At 36.0% G+C, this 16,145-nt stretch overlaps 1 protein-coding gene across 1 annotated transcript in view; it reads right to left on the bottom strand.

Moving 5' to 3' along the window:
* LOC126964542 (innexin inx1) overlaps positions 1–16,145 on the bottom strand; it is an 87,874-nt gene that overhangs the window by 69,619 nt on the left and 2,110 nt on the right. The window lies entirely within an intron of this gene.

Here is a 16,145-nt window from a genome sequence, read left to right as displayed (position 1 = left end):
GGGAGGGACAGAAAACTAAAAAAAACACCTCACGTAATTTATGGACGCCCCCGTATTTGTAACCAAAGTTTATGAACATATAATTGCTCCAGGATTAAAACCAAAGAGGAAATAGCCACAAATGATTCCACTTAAGACCTTGTCACACAATACAAAGATTTTAAAATTTTGACCATAATCGTTGTGAGAAAGAACATCGTCATCAATTTGTCGTCATTGCCAGGAGTCAGGAGGCATTGTTGTTGACCGCCAGTTGTCTGGTTGCCACAAATGTGATTCTGATGTCATTTTGATCTTGTCGCTGGACTTTATAATGTAATCCGGAAATGTACAAACGTGTTGGTCCATTAGCCAACGTCACCGAGCCAATATAACACTACATTCCTAATTGGCTAATGACGTTTTCGATTAAATATAAGGCGGGTATGTAAGAAACCATTGTTAATGTGCGTCTATATCTATAAAAAATAAGTCCTAACAAAAATGTTATACTCCCAGATGACTCGAGTTTGCGAGTTGACCACAAAAAAATATTTGTCGTATCGCTGCTCTTTGACGTTGTTTATTATTATATTAAACATAACAGGCTAAGTTGTTATATGATTTAAAAGATTGGTTGGGAGTTTCTCGTCACTTCTTCTCCCATGTGAAAGCCCTTTTATGAACTGATGTAGCTTCATGACGTAGCCAAGTAATGATGCAATCACAAACGAGTAAAAAAAGAAGGACTCCGCGCCGTGATATTAGCAAGTGAAGCACCTTTATATGTGTGTGCGGTTTCGGGGGATACCAGTTACACATTTTTTTCTCCCTTAAATAATCGTATATGGCCACAAATACTTTTATAGTATTGTTTTACACTATTCTACAACGCACGATGGCATTTTATAATATTTTATTGCGACGCAAACTGATCTGTCACAGACGATGGCAAATCTCATAAGGGTGGCCGATCGGCTTGTATTAGTGTAAGTGTGTGCGTGGGCCTAAGTATTTATATTATATATCGCCATGTTTTTGGTGCTTCACTGTTATGTAAGGTGACACGGAGTCCTTCTTTTTTTACTCGTCCGTGGATGCAATATGTTAAGTTATTGTACCTCCCTATGGTAAGTAAATATATTTCTATTCTTTTTTTTTTATGAAAATAAGGGACGAGACGAACAGGACGATCACCTGATGGTAATTATCACGCCCTACCCATTACAATGCAGTGCCGCTCCGGATTCTTGAAAAATTCTAAGCGGCACTACAACTGCGCTCGTTACCTCGAGACATAAGATGTTAAGTCTCATTTGCCCAGTAATTTCACTAGCTACGGCGCCCTATAGACCGAAACACGATAATGCTTACACATTACTGCTTTACGGCAAAAATAGATGCCGTTGTGGTACCTATAATCTAGCCGGCATTCAATGCAAAGGATCCTCCCATTTTCACGTATAATATTACTTTATACCAAGCTTATTTGTAAGGTTATACAGTAATTAATAGTTTTCATAATATAAAATGCGAAGAGATACTTTCCCGAACATAATAGATAGTTATCGAAAACTATCTAAACTCTTACCAGCGGCATAACAATTACTGTCTATAAACTGCTCGTGGTAACAATTGGTTGGTTGCTCTACATTGACCAATTGCCGACCGATCAAAAGGTCCGAGGGTTCCGACCTGCCATTTTCATGTTGTATTGTACATTACTCACGCAAATACCAACCTTGGATCTCAATCACAGCGTTTTATTACAGCTATACATCATATGGTATCAATCTATATATATAAAAATGAATTGTTGCTCGTTAGTCTCGCTAAAACTCGAGAACGACTGGACCGATTTGGCTAATATTGGTCTTGAATTATTTGTGGAAGTCCAGGGAAGGTTTAAAAGGTGAATTAATATGAAAGTGTTCGGAATTAAAATAAAAACAACAATTTTGTTTTTCGTCCGATATATTTTGTTTTGTATGGACATATTTTCTATGAGAGAATTTATTGTCGCACGGTTTGACAGTTCTGCTGTAAAACAATTTCATTACAACAACAGGGAGCATATTTTACGAAAAAATTCTTGATGTTACGATATATTACTGACAAATTCATAAAAAACATTATTTTATTTATTATATACAGAACAACGTCTGTCGGGTCAACTAGTTATGTAATAAATAATAGTGCAAGTAAGTATGAGGTACTTAGTTGCCGTCGTCTCTACATCTTGTCGTCAAAATATGGAATGATTGTCACAAAAACTATAACGCACAACCATTTACAGTTGGTAGGCATATTAAGTGAAAAAATACTAATTTAGTAAATTTCACTAAGTTAGTAGCAAATTCGTATTGTGGCATGTGAGCAACGCATGCAATCTGGGCTATGTCAGTAACTTTGGTTCTCCTACAGTTCTCCTCATTTCTGATTCGATCTCGAGCATAATAATAATGATAAATTTATTTAGTTCAGGCAGCATTGCCCATATGTTGTTAGTATTACTAATTTTAGGATTAGTAATATTACAAGGTTTTTTATTTTTAGATTTAAGAATAATATTCCATTTTCTATTAATAAAATTATGTACATTATTTAAGACTCTTAATATACTTTCTTCATTTTTATTAATTCTATCCCTAATTGAAAAATTTGTTTTCCTCAGAATAGCATAAAAATCATCTACTCTGTATAAGGCAAACATATGAGATGCACTACAAAAACGTGGTAATCCCAAGAACATCCTAAAAACGTTATTATATTGCACTCTAAAAATGTTCATATTCATAGTTTTACGTGTATGCTTCACCCACAAGTTACTTATATAAAAGGACTGACAGTAGGTGGTGGTGAATAGTAGCTTTTTGACATTCGTACTGCACTTCTGAAATCTTCTTATTATCATGTTCGCCCTAACTGATAAATTTCTTCACTTTCTCTCTCTCTATATCATCATCATCACTCAGAGTGCTGGTAACAAAATGGCCTAAATATTTAAATTGATTTACATTTACTAACTCTATTCCATTAAGACATATTGGAGCGACGCAGTCAGGACCTCGCCTCGACCGAAACACTAAAACATTACTTTTTTTTTTCATTATAAAGTAAACCATGTTCACTTGCATATTTTTGACAGATTCCCACCATCACTCTGAGTCCTCTGATTGAGGGACTGAGGAGAACCATGTCATCTGCATAACTCAGGTTATTAACATTAAATCCTCCTATGTGACATCCAACACGAGTCTCACTCAGGTCATCATAGCATAGCAAACTCCGATGCCCTCTGTGCGACAACAAGCTTGTTTATATAAATAATGCTAACAATAATATGATTCTTTGAAGTGAATACAATGTGCTTACAGATTGTATCACTCATCAAGATTGCTACAATATTAATAAACATAGAACACAATATTAAAAATAATATCAACAGATTGTCTCATACTTAAACAATTGTAGCAGAATCTATAATATTCGACATGATTTGAATAATATTTATTTTAATAATAGAAACTAGATAAATAAGTTTAGAATTAGTTTGATAAATTCTTACTTTCAATATCAATGTAGATTTCAAGTAACAAGTAATACGTATTTCGATGTGTCGAACGACAGAGACCGCACTAATGTGAACTGGCAAAATTGATCAAAGAGCTCTTAATTGAATGACTTTTACCAATAAGTTGGCAGTTTTTGATTATGTTCCTATTGTACGCGCTATCATCATCAGCCGGAAGACGTCCACTGCTGGACAAAGGCCTCCCAAAAGATCTACACGACGATCGGCCCTGCGCTGCCCTCATCCAACGTATTCCGGCGATCTTGACCAGATCGTCGGTCTATCTTATGGGGGGCCTACCAACACTGCGTCTTCCGGTACGTGGTCGCCATTAGAGGACCTTTCTGCCCCACCGGCCATCTGTCCGTCGAACTATGTCCATTGCCACTTCAGTTTCGCAATCACATGGGCTATGTCAGTGACTTTAGTTCTCCTACGGATCTCCTCATTTCTGATTCAATCTCGTGGGGCAAGTCCGAGCGTAGCCCTCTCCATTGCCCTTTGAGCGACCATGAGCTTTCTCATCAGGCCTTTAGTTAGCACTTAACAGAACACACTGGTTGAAAAGCATCGTCTTCAGACACTGTGGTATTTATGTCCGCTCCATATCATAAATATACTTTATTAATATGCAACACAACCAGGCAACCACAAAAATTGCATCAAGTCAATCGTCATAATTATGAGAAAATTAACAGTAAAAGTTTTAAAGCTACGAAACATGTCTCGTTAATCATTAAAATAAATTAAGAGTTATTTAGGGATAAGATAATAAAATTATTGTTCAGGTTGATTTTCGCAAGTGTATTGCAAAAAATAGCTTTAAAAACGTCCGAAATCGCGACACTTAATCAGAAATAACATTTAATATAAAATGATAATAGTCCTTATCCCAACGTGATAACTTCTAAATTCGTATAACTGAGTCGAGACCTTGGTTTAGTCGTAAAGCAACCGTTACGTGACCTACCTTTAACTACAGGTTTCTCTTACTCTGTGTTTGTCATTTAGCTCGGCGAATGTAATTAACCTTTGATCTATGAGGTGGCTCGATGAGACATCGCAGACACGTATTCTAAGATTCTCTCCCAAATAAGTTATCACCACCGTAAGAGATCCATTCCACGTGCATCCAGTTCTTGCAGTCATCTTTGCAAAGCGCTTTCGGTCTTCAATTTCCCGTAGTTGTTACCTAGCATCGTCTGGCACTAAGAACCATCTATTTTCGCGATATGATCGAATTTTCTTTTTCCTCTTAGCTTTATAAGATTTTCGGTCATGGTGTGTAGTACCTCCAACTTTCTGTCTTCTGCCTTCTAGACTAGAAGAAAACTGAGGAGACGGAATACAAGTGTCCTAGTAAAAAGAAGTGAAGAAGTGGCAAGAGGTTCTAGGACACTTGTATTCTGTTGATGTTTTCTTTTGTGAGCACCAGCTTTCGGCACTACTATATGTAACCAGTAACTGTACTATTGGCAATCTAGCTTTAAGGTCTGTTGTGATGTCCACTGTCCCTATCAAAAGTGGGAGAGCTTACTTCTACTTAGAAGGACCCTAAACCAACGAATACATACTAGCCTTTTGGTAAATGTCTATATATATTGAGTGGGCGTGAATATAGATGCAAAAGAATGTATTTTCTCCACCATCAAAAATGTTCAGCACCCGACGCGGTCTATATGGAACTAGCGAACGTTCCTACCGTACTAACAAACAATGCAATAGACTTCCTTACGAGGTATTTCGAGGATAATATAATATATAATTGCTTACTACTACTCGGTTTAAGTGGAGTAAGAAACTCTTTTGTGGGGCGTTGATATGTTAAAAAACGTTAGTGTGGTAAAGGTTACTATGACAAAAATGACTTTCTTAATGATACCGCAGATTACAAATTGGAGCGCCCGTCCACAGGATATTAAATAATACATTTTATTGTACGATTTTACATTTTTACCATATTTATCTTCTCAGGTGTGATTCATACCTTTTCGAATGGGTGGTAGTTTTATTATACCCTATTTTCAATAATAATATTTGAATTTGATACAACATGGGTACTTCAACAAGTTCGTGTCAAACATTTAACAGGCCTTCAAGGCTTCTGTGATTCCTCTAGTGTTAAGCAAGTGCAGGCGGCAGTAATCACCACCATGAGGTGACCAGTTTATTTGTTTGCATCGATAAAATATTTATAAAATCTATGACAAATCATATTGTACAATGTTGCCCCTCACCATCACACTAAATAAATCTATTTTTGGCTTCCTATTCGTTGAGTGCATCTTTTGTCGAGGGGAGAAGGACTGGAGTGAATTACTTGTTACAACATATTTAAGTATTTTTTATTGATATTTAAATTAAATACTTTTTAAAGGCAAAAACGCGTGTAACTGTAACTGCCACGTCAATCAGCCTACTTTCAGCCTTAAGGGTACAAATAAAATTAGCAGGATCCTAAAATAAGCCTCAATAATTACTATTTTCAAGCCGCTCAAGATCCAGCAATTCTTGAGACCAGTACTCTTTTGTACTAGCTTTTCGAATTCTAAGTTATTATAATTAGGCTATTAATATATCCTAGATACCAACGAAATAGCTCAATTCAATGAATAGTTGGTTGTATTTTTATGGAAACAATAACTGATGCTGCTAGCAGTAAGTACCTACACAAAAACGGTAAAAAAAAACGAAGTTCTTTGTAAATTACCACTGGCTGATTTAGGCATTAAGATATTTAGTACATTTTGGTTGCTTACTGCACAATTAAGTTAAATTTTAAGCGATATAATTGTAAGTAGAACATCAAAGTTGATTGCTTATAACATATAGGTACCTACAGTTAGGGTTGCCAACCGTAATCTAAAATGGATTATTATACTCTATATCATGTAGTAGTACTGTTTAATCCATAACACTAATAGAGTATGCTTAAATACTCTTTTTACACAATTCTTTTAAAAATCATGAAAAATTGTTATGTGTTGAAAAAAGGACAAAAAAATACCCTTTTAAAAATATAAAATAAATGATACTCTTTTTGGAAGTCCGTACTTCTCCTTTGAAATCAGATATATTCTATTTATTTTACTCAAAATTGGCAACCCTACCTACAAACTACTTGAATATACAGTTAACGTACAGACGACCTGACAATCCGATAATTCGTGACCATTTTTGATTTAACAATGTGTGCGTTGTGGTTTAATATTCAAAATACCTACTTAAGGCCGTTCCCAATATACTATCTACAGATAGAGATAAATTACTACCTTCTACTGTCAGTAATTAACTGTCAATAATCTGAAGCTGTCCCACTACACACGATAAGTCATTCTCATCGCCTTATATTGGGACGAGTGAATTGCAATTTCCATACAAACTTCTATCGCTAGTAAGCTATACGTCGTCCCATTGACAGACAGCGTGTACGGTTACCGTCGATAAGTTTATTGGGACCGAAAAGTCAACGATAGTTACGATTTTTATCTAAAGTAATAGATAGACTGAATATTGGGAACGGCCGTAAGAAACTAATGCCAATCGCGGCTGACTGTTTACGACTTTAATTCAAAATCGGTTACAGTTGCAATGGAATCGCTTATCTTTTCTATCATGCTGTATCTCTATTAGATATGTTCTCCTCTTTCCGCGTGCTTTATAATTTATGAAATATTGAATTAGGCGTTACTTTGCGGAAATCCATAATTATACAAATGATTTAAGTTTTCTTTAGTGTTAATTCCGCCAATATTTGTTTTTAAAACAATTCGACACGTTCTAATCTGGCACAGACTGTGCCAGATTTTGGCGAGACAACACGTCCTGAGGATGCCTCGTGCAGAGGCGAAACACGTGTCGAATTGTTTTAAAAACAAATATTGGCGGAATTAACACTAAAGAAAACTTAAATAATTTGTATATTTATAATTTATACCTACAGGAGTGTCTTAGTTGGTTTTAATACAATAGAACAGTAGTGTAACTCAGCAGTTTCCTTGATATCTATACCTTCGTCTGGACGGAGGGCTATGGTTGGTACATATAAAAAGATTGACGACGCGGAGAACGCGGCTCAGTTAACACGGACAGCGCAGCGACTAGTGCCGACGGTATACGGCGTGGCACTCTTAGTTTTGTCTCCCCAAGATTGCTTAGCTTACTTATTTACACAGGTAAATCGTGTGTGTGTCTGCGTGCGTCGATTCAGGCGCCCTTGTATTTTTTTTATGACAGTAAGGGACGAGACGATCAGGACAGGATTCAGCTGATGGTAATTGATACGCCCTGTCCATTACAATGCAGTGCCGCTCAGGATTCTTGAGAAACCCAAAAATTCTGAGCGGAACTACAATTGCGCTCGTCACCTTGAGACATAAGAAGTCTCATTTGCCCAGTAATTTAACTATCTACGGCGCCCTTTAGATCGAAGCTCAATAATGTTTGCACATTACTGCTTCACGGCAGAAATAGCCGCCGTTGTGGTACCCATAATCTAGCCGGCATCCTGTGCAAAGGAGCCTCCGATTGCTATGAAGTTGAATCTGTTACTGTATTGTGCTTATAACTTACCTCAAGTTTAACTTCAGTTACATGAACCTTCATACCATTATCATAATACATATAATCATGGAAACTAAAAGTACCGTGGAGTACCGTACATTATTGTGACTAAAAGATAACAAGCAACGAAACAAGCTACTCGTGTTAAGACCAGACATGACTCTGGAATAATGGATTCATGAACTCTGTGCAATAATGGAGCGATGTATTGCACATGTGTTTAATGTAAGACAGAATACAACGAGTCCTTATGGTCAAGGTTGCGTTTGATGGCTAGAGATTCCACCCGTATTACATATGACAAACTCTTAATACACAGTTCTGCTATATGTTTACTGAAATGCTTTTATATTAGCTCTGTGTACCTCTGTGAAGCCCATATAAATCAAAATGGCAAAGGCATAAAGTCATTTATTTTCTTAAAATTGATTCTTTTAGAATTCTTTATGGTGTCATTTCTAATAACTACTAGATACTACTACCGCTTCGGAAATAAATGGCGCTCTGAGAGAGAAGAAGCGGCGCAAGAAACTCTCCCAGCATTCTTTTTTTGAGCTCTTTTCAATAAAAATATACAATATTGTACAATCATTTCTATCGCTATAAAAAAATCACAATCTAGTCTCCGGCTGTCCGATCATTTAGATATTCAGCAGTGGAGTAATAGGATTTACGACAAAGCCATTTTTTTATAAAACATTTAAATTTATTTATAGATAATGCCTGAACAGTTAATTTTTTTTTTAAAAACCCGGATATGTAATTCAATACTTCATTAGCACAACTCCACGGACGAGTAAAAAAAGGACTCCGCGCCGTGATATAAGCAAGTGAAGCACCGTTATGCTAGTATGTGTGCGGTTACGGGGGATACTAGTTACACAATTTTTTATCCCTTACATAATCATATATGGCCACAAATACATTTTTTCACAACGCACGACGGCATTTTTTAAATATTGTATTGAGACGCAAACTGACCTGCCACAGACGATTACAATTCTCATAAAGGCCGCCTATCGGCCTGTAGTAGGGTAAGTGTGTGCGTGGAGCAATATATTTACACGTTAATCAGCTTGTTTTGGTGCTACACTACACGGAGTCCTTATTTTTTTAATTAGTCCGTGGCACAACTCAAAAGTTTTACCTTAAATGCGCGCGTTACTGACAAGACAACAATACGATCCGACCTTTATGCCGCTATTGCATCAGCATTCAGTATCGATTTAAGAAAATCCAAGCTTTGAAAATTTCGGTGAAACGGTATTCATTGCGTGCTTTCGTTTTGCTAATTTGTAATAGAATTGTACAGAAAATGTAATGCATAGTATCCTAATCGAAGAAATAGATAAAAGGAATTTATACTTGACGAGTATGGTAAAGGTTGAATGATTATAAAGATTCTTGCTGAACTAAGTTTTTTCCTCCTTCATAATTTGCTTCCTCACTTTTGTTTTTAATTTCTTACCATATATTATGCCATATTTACCAAATTTATAATAATACTAGCTGACCCGACAGACGTTGTTCTGTATATAATAAAAACAAAATACTGTTTTTTGATGAATTTGTCAATAATATTTCATAACATTAAGATTTATTTCGTATAATAAATGCTCCCAGGTGTTATAAAGAAATTGTTTCAATGCAGAACTATCAAACCGTGCGTCAATAAATTCTCAAAATACAAAACAAATATTTCAAATAAAAATAATTATGTGTTCAAAATCGAATTAAAAATTATCCTATCTTTCAAGTTAGACTAAACTGCACTCCATAAAGTAACCTCCATTGAAATCCGTTCATTAGTTTTGGAGTTCACTGGAAACAAACATCAGGACACTGAATTTATATTTATGACTAGCTGACCCGGCAAACGTTGTCTTGCCATATAAATTATTTTTAGAGTTAGACCTTTTCTTGGACATTGCAACATTACTTTATTTTTCTAAAATAAAAGAATTTTTCTAAAATAAACGTAGCCAAAGTTACTCCTTATTACATCTGCTACCTGCCAATAAAAATCCCGTCAAAATCGGTCCAGCCATTTCAGAGATTAGCCGGAACAAACAGACAGACAGACAAAAATTATTATTAAAAAAATGTTATTTTGGTACCTACCGTTGGTAGAACCGTACATATATTCACATGCATGTAGTAAAAAACGGTTATTTCAATATTACAAACAGACACTTCAATTTTATTTATATGCATAGATGTATAGATTGTAGTCTCGAGTGTTGAGAACGCGAACCTCCTTGCGTAATTATTACGTAGGCATGCTATACAGGATGTACTAAGACAATTTCAAAATACGAATGTTAGAGCTTCCTCAGAGAGTCATAGGTTATTTTTGCGAGAGTTCTATAAGTTGTAGTTGCAGAATACATTTCAATGTCTTTGTAAACTTTCTAGCCAGCATTGTAATGCAATGTACAAGTACCTACGTAATAAGGGCCAATGTCACTTGTACAATGTTTCTACTGCTGTCAGCTGTTGCGGCGAAGTACATTTGTGATTTTTGTTTTTTTTTTTATAATTTTAAGGATTATTTATAAGGATAATTAGATAGCTATGATTGAATGGACGAGCTACATTACTTGTTTATTCTAAAAGAAATTTAAAATTCTGCATCACATAATTTTTATTGTAAAAAATTCTCATTGCCAATATATTCAAAATCATTCAATGTAACTTTTAGATGTTGACTCGAAAGGAGATGTTTTAGAGAGTCTCAGGCCAGAATTTGGCGAGTCAACATCTCCTTTGGATGCCTCGTGTCGCCTCTACAGGCGAAGCACGTGTCGAATTGATTGAAGACGATTCTAGCGAAATTTACACTCAAGAAAGTTCACAGCATTTGAATAATTATGGATTTCCGCAAAAAAAAAACGCCTAACTCAATAACAGGCGTTTGGCGTGCGTGCTATACACCCACTTAACAATACTCTAATAGTCGACTATGGCCATTAAAAAATTATATTAAAAATTATTCCTTTGAGAAACATTCAGTCAATACGGTCCAAATCCGTCAAAAATGAAATTTAAAATTAGTTCCAGGCAACCCCAACCGCGTGTACATTTAAGATAGTCGAACGAATAATGACTTCTAAATAGCTCTCGGTAACTATCTTGTGTGGCCAGATAAAAAACAGCCAGGTGTGAGTCGTGCTTTGAATACACAGTTCTCTGGTGTTGGTTCTTATAAGGAAATTTTTCTACGCTCTTGTGATCCCTCTGGTGTTGCAAGAGAATGTGGGCGGCGGTGATCACTTAACACCAGGTGACCCGTACGCTCGTTTGTCCTCCTATTCCATAAAAAAAAAACTGAAGTAACAGTGGGCAGAGGACATAGCTCGACGGACAGGTGGCCGTTGGGGCAGTAAAGTCCTTGAATGGCGACCACATACCGGAAGACGCAGTGTTGGTAGGCCCCCCGCAAGATAGACCGAGGATCTGGTCAATCGCCGGAATAGGTTGGATGAGGGCAGCGCAGGACCGATAATCATGGCAATCTTTGGGGGAGGCCTTTACCCAGCAGTGGACGTCTTCGAGCTGAAATGATGACAATTGCACTAAATTTATGATCTTTCAAGGTGTAGAAAATAATAGTTAATTTTTAGTAAGCAAAGATTACGAATATTGACCCCTAAATCATTTCTGGCATCTTAATTCTAGGAGCATAAATCAAGTGCCCCTCGTGTGCCATTAAACAAGATCGAACTAAAAACAGGATGGACCAAAGTATGATGATGTTTCGAGCGAGTGTAGGCTCAGAATTCGACGGTCAAGGACCGACGTGTTCGACGCCCGTGCGGTACCGTCAACATATTAAGTGTTTTTTGTCAATGTGTGAGGCTCCATAACGCCGGGATGCCGGCTAGATTATGGGTACCACAACGGCGCCTATTTCTGCCGTATAGCAGTAATATGTAAGCATTACTGTGTTTCGGTCTGAAGGGTGCCGTAGCTAATGAAATTACAAATGAGATTTAATTTATGTCTCTCAAGGTGACGATCGCAATTGTAGTGCCGCTCAGAATTTTTGGGTTTATCAATAATCCTGCGGCACTGCATTGTAATGGGCAGGTCGTATCAATTGCCATCAGATGAACGTCATGCTCGTCTCGTCCCCTGCTATTAAAAAAAATCGATTTATCAAGATCAGGCAAGCGGGCTTCGATTGAACGTCCAATTATGTCGGAAAAATAAAACTGTTTTTAGTCAATGCGGTCATTTACACCCATCAAGCAAATCCACGAATTAGCTACGGATTACTTATAAAAAAAATATTTATAATATTATACTAATGCTAATTCCATAATTATTTAGCTTTGGCCTTTATCTTATTACTAAATAAAATGAAAACAATGTTTCTATGAGGTTCATTTGCGTAATATTTACTGTATCGGATGAAATGGAAATATATTTAAAAAAAATACTGAAGTAGGCGTAACTTTGCGGAAATCCATAAATATACAAAGACATCCTCAGGACGTGTTGTCTCGCCAAAATCTAGCACGAGACTCGTGTAGAGGCGATCCGCGATACACGTGTTGAATTGTTTAAAAACAAATATTGGCGGAATTAACACTAAAGAAAACTTAAATCATTTGTAGGAATATATTTATTTACCATACGGAGTGACAATAACATAACATATTGCAACAATACTTGGTCCCTTAAAGGGCCTAACATGGGGAGAAGAACTGATAAGAAACTCCCAGCCCATCTCAACTTAGCCTACTTAATATCTTCTAATATATAAAATTCTCGTGTCATGGTGTTAAACTTTGAACTCCTCCGAAACGGCTTGACCGATTCTCATGAAATTTTGAGTACATATTGGGTAGATCTGATAATCGGACAACATCTACTTTTCATCCCCCTAAATGTTAAGGGTGGTCCACACAATATTTTTTTTAATTTTTTTGACATTTTTTTTAAATTTGTTTGATTATGAGTCAGCATTAAAAAATACATACAACTTCAAATTTTCACCCATCTACGATCAACAGTTACTTTTGTATCGCGATTTTAATATCGGCAATACAACGTTTGCTGGGTCAGCTAGTAATATTATACAATTTTAAGTGGCCTTCGCAGAACCACACAAGAACCATGCATCATTATCTTCTATACTAGCTTTTACTCGCGACTTCGTCGGCGTGGATTAGTAACTTTGGGCAGCATTTTTTATTTTTTAATATGCTTTGCAAACAATACACATACAAACTTCTGAGGTTAATACATTTTTATAAGCTACGAACTTTAGATTTTTTATCCCTATTTTACATCCCCACACATGTCGAAATTTCAAAAACGCTAGAACATAAATTTATTTATTTTTTACCAAGTTCCATACAATTTTCCACCCCCTATTTCAACCCCTCCCAAATTTTTTTTCGGGATAGCTCTAATTTATCTCTGTACTGAATTTCATCAAAATCGGTTCAGTGGCTTAGGCGTTAAAGCGTAACAAACTTATATTCACATTTATAATATTACTAGTAGGGATAATCTTTACTTTAGGAAGCTTTCTTATGAACGATGCGCGACTCGAACACGCGACCTCTGGGGTTCCGTCCGAGCGCTCTTCCAACTGAGCCAACCGTTCGAGTGACGTATGGTTCGCAAATCTTGGTATGTCTTAATTTTTTTTTTTTTATTTAATCCTTAATACTCTCATTTTTCCTTCTGTTATACCTACAATTGAGCCACAAAGAATTAATGTGATCTGTACTAAATACAAATCCTACACTGCGAACTTCAAAGCTCTAACATCTGACAAACACATGTGTTTAGCTATTCAAAACTGAGACACAACGCTGTTAACGTTGTCAACACCTTCTGAACTACAATATGTTGAACCATTGAATGATATCATAATTCATTATATTAACAGTTGTGAGGGATATGGCTGGATTTAATTATGCTTCCAGAAATATTATAAATATTATAAATCTGCCGTGAAGCAGTAATGTGTAAACATTACTGTGGTTCTATCTGAAGGGTGCCGTAGCTAGTGAAATTACTGGGCAAATGAGACTTAACATATTATGTGTCGAGCGCAATAGTAGTGCCACTCAAATTTTTGGGTTTTTCAAGAATCTTTAGTGGCACTGCATTGTAATGGTAGGACGTTTAGCTAATGGTAATTGACGAATTAATACGAATTGAAAAGGCATTTACTAATTAAATTAATATTTCATAATATAATATTGAGACATTTTTATATACAATTTGTTCTTGCCACAAACTATGCATAAGCCTCTGCTATGGGTTGCAAGACAACATTATGTTTAATATTATATGCTTACTTAAACATACATAAATACACATAAACAAATATGACTCGAATCTACATCCATATTTGTCACATAAACCTTTGCACCAAACAGTATTCAAACCCGTTACCTTTAGCTCAGTAGACAGGACCACTAACCACTTGGCTATCATCATCAGCCGGAAGATGTCCGCTGCTGGACAAAGCAAAGATTTCCACAATGATCGATCCTGCACTGCCCACATCCAACGTATTCTGGCAATCTTGACCAGATCAATGGTCCATCTTGTGAGGGTATATAGGATATATAAACATATATCCATACATATTGGCTATATGAGTCGTAAATTTACAAGAACACACACCCACACACAACATCAACACTAATACAATCTTGCTGAATAAATTCTGAAAATATCTCTGAAACCTAGTGATTGTTTGATATAAAGGATGTTGGTGATACAAATAAAAAAACTATTGAAGAGTAGCAAAGTGTAATTTTTAGAACAAGCTGCAAAAACACTGGAGAATAGAAAGAGTAAAAAGATATTTTTATTATCAAATAAGACTGTTCCATCATGCTCGGCTAATCAGTTGTTCAGGTAAAATGCAGGTAAAAATTATAATTAAATCGAATATATACAATTCTCGTGTGTTCTTGGTGTTTGTTAAGTCTTCAAAATGGCTGAACCGATTTGTATGAAAATATGTGTCCATAGAGGGAGGTCTGAGAATCGGCCAACATCTATTTTATATACCCTAAATGATAAGGGTGACCGACCCACCCCTAAATATATTCTTTTGACAAATTATTTATTATGATTTAGCACTGAAAAATACATAAAACTAAAAATTGACGCCCTTTTACGATTTACAACTTTTTTTGTATCGCGATTTTTCCGTTCCATCCACTTATCCGCTATAGGGCTACAAGATGGCAATAGAATACACTTATTTTAGTACAATATATTTGGTAGGTCTGAGAATTGGTTGCATCTATCTTTAATACCCTAAAAATTTTAATTATTCATTATATTTATAATTACTTTATATGGCAATACAATTTTGTTCTTTCTGTTGTGTTATCAAAGTTTGCTGGGACAGCTAGTTATATTTTTTTTATGGAATAGCAGGACAAACGAGCGTACGGGTCACCTGGTGTTAAGTGATCACTGCCACCCACATTCTCTTGCAACACCAGAGGAATCACAAGAGTGTTGCCGGCCTTTAAGGAAGGTGTACGCGCTTTTTTTGAAGGTACCCATGTCGTATAGTCCCGGAAACACCGCACAAGGAAGCATGTTCCACAGCTTTATATATATTCACAAATAAAATTAGAAAACAACATTTTATGACCAGTGCTCTGCCAACTGAGTTAACCGTTCGAGTGACATATCCTCATAAAATCTTGTGGCTTTGTTCATCTCTCAGTCTGTGGCTTCATCTACAGGATCTACTTTTCAGTTGATAACCTGCTCAACCCCAATATTTTCATATTAGGAAATTGACTTGAGATGTCACTCTTGTAAATCTAAGCAAGTGAGAACCCTCACTTCTAGGATTAATACACAAATAAAATTTGAAAATAGAATTAAATGAATTTTGTGGGACTCGAACCGACCTAACCATTTGAGTGACGTATCGACAATATATATATTGTACACTATAGAAAAATAATGTTGAAAAGCTTATTGTTACCCTGGACTTTAGAAGTTTTCTTTTATGGTAGCGGAGAGGACGGAA

This window comes from Leptidea sinapis, chromosome 5, assembly GCF_905404315.1.
Source record: "Leptidea sinapis chromosome 5, ilLepSina1.1, whole genome shotgun sequence".
In the NCBI taxonomy this organism is placed as follows: Eukaryota; Metazoa; Arthropoda; class Insecta; order Lepidoptera; family Pieridae; genus Leptidea; species Leptidea sinapis.
The sequence above is the reverse complement of the archived record's forward strand: the minus strand, read 5'-3'. Positions and strand labels throughout refer to the sequence as shown.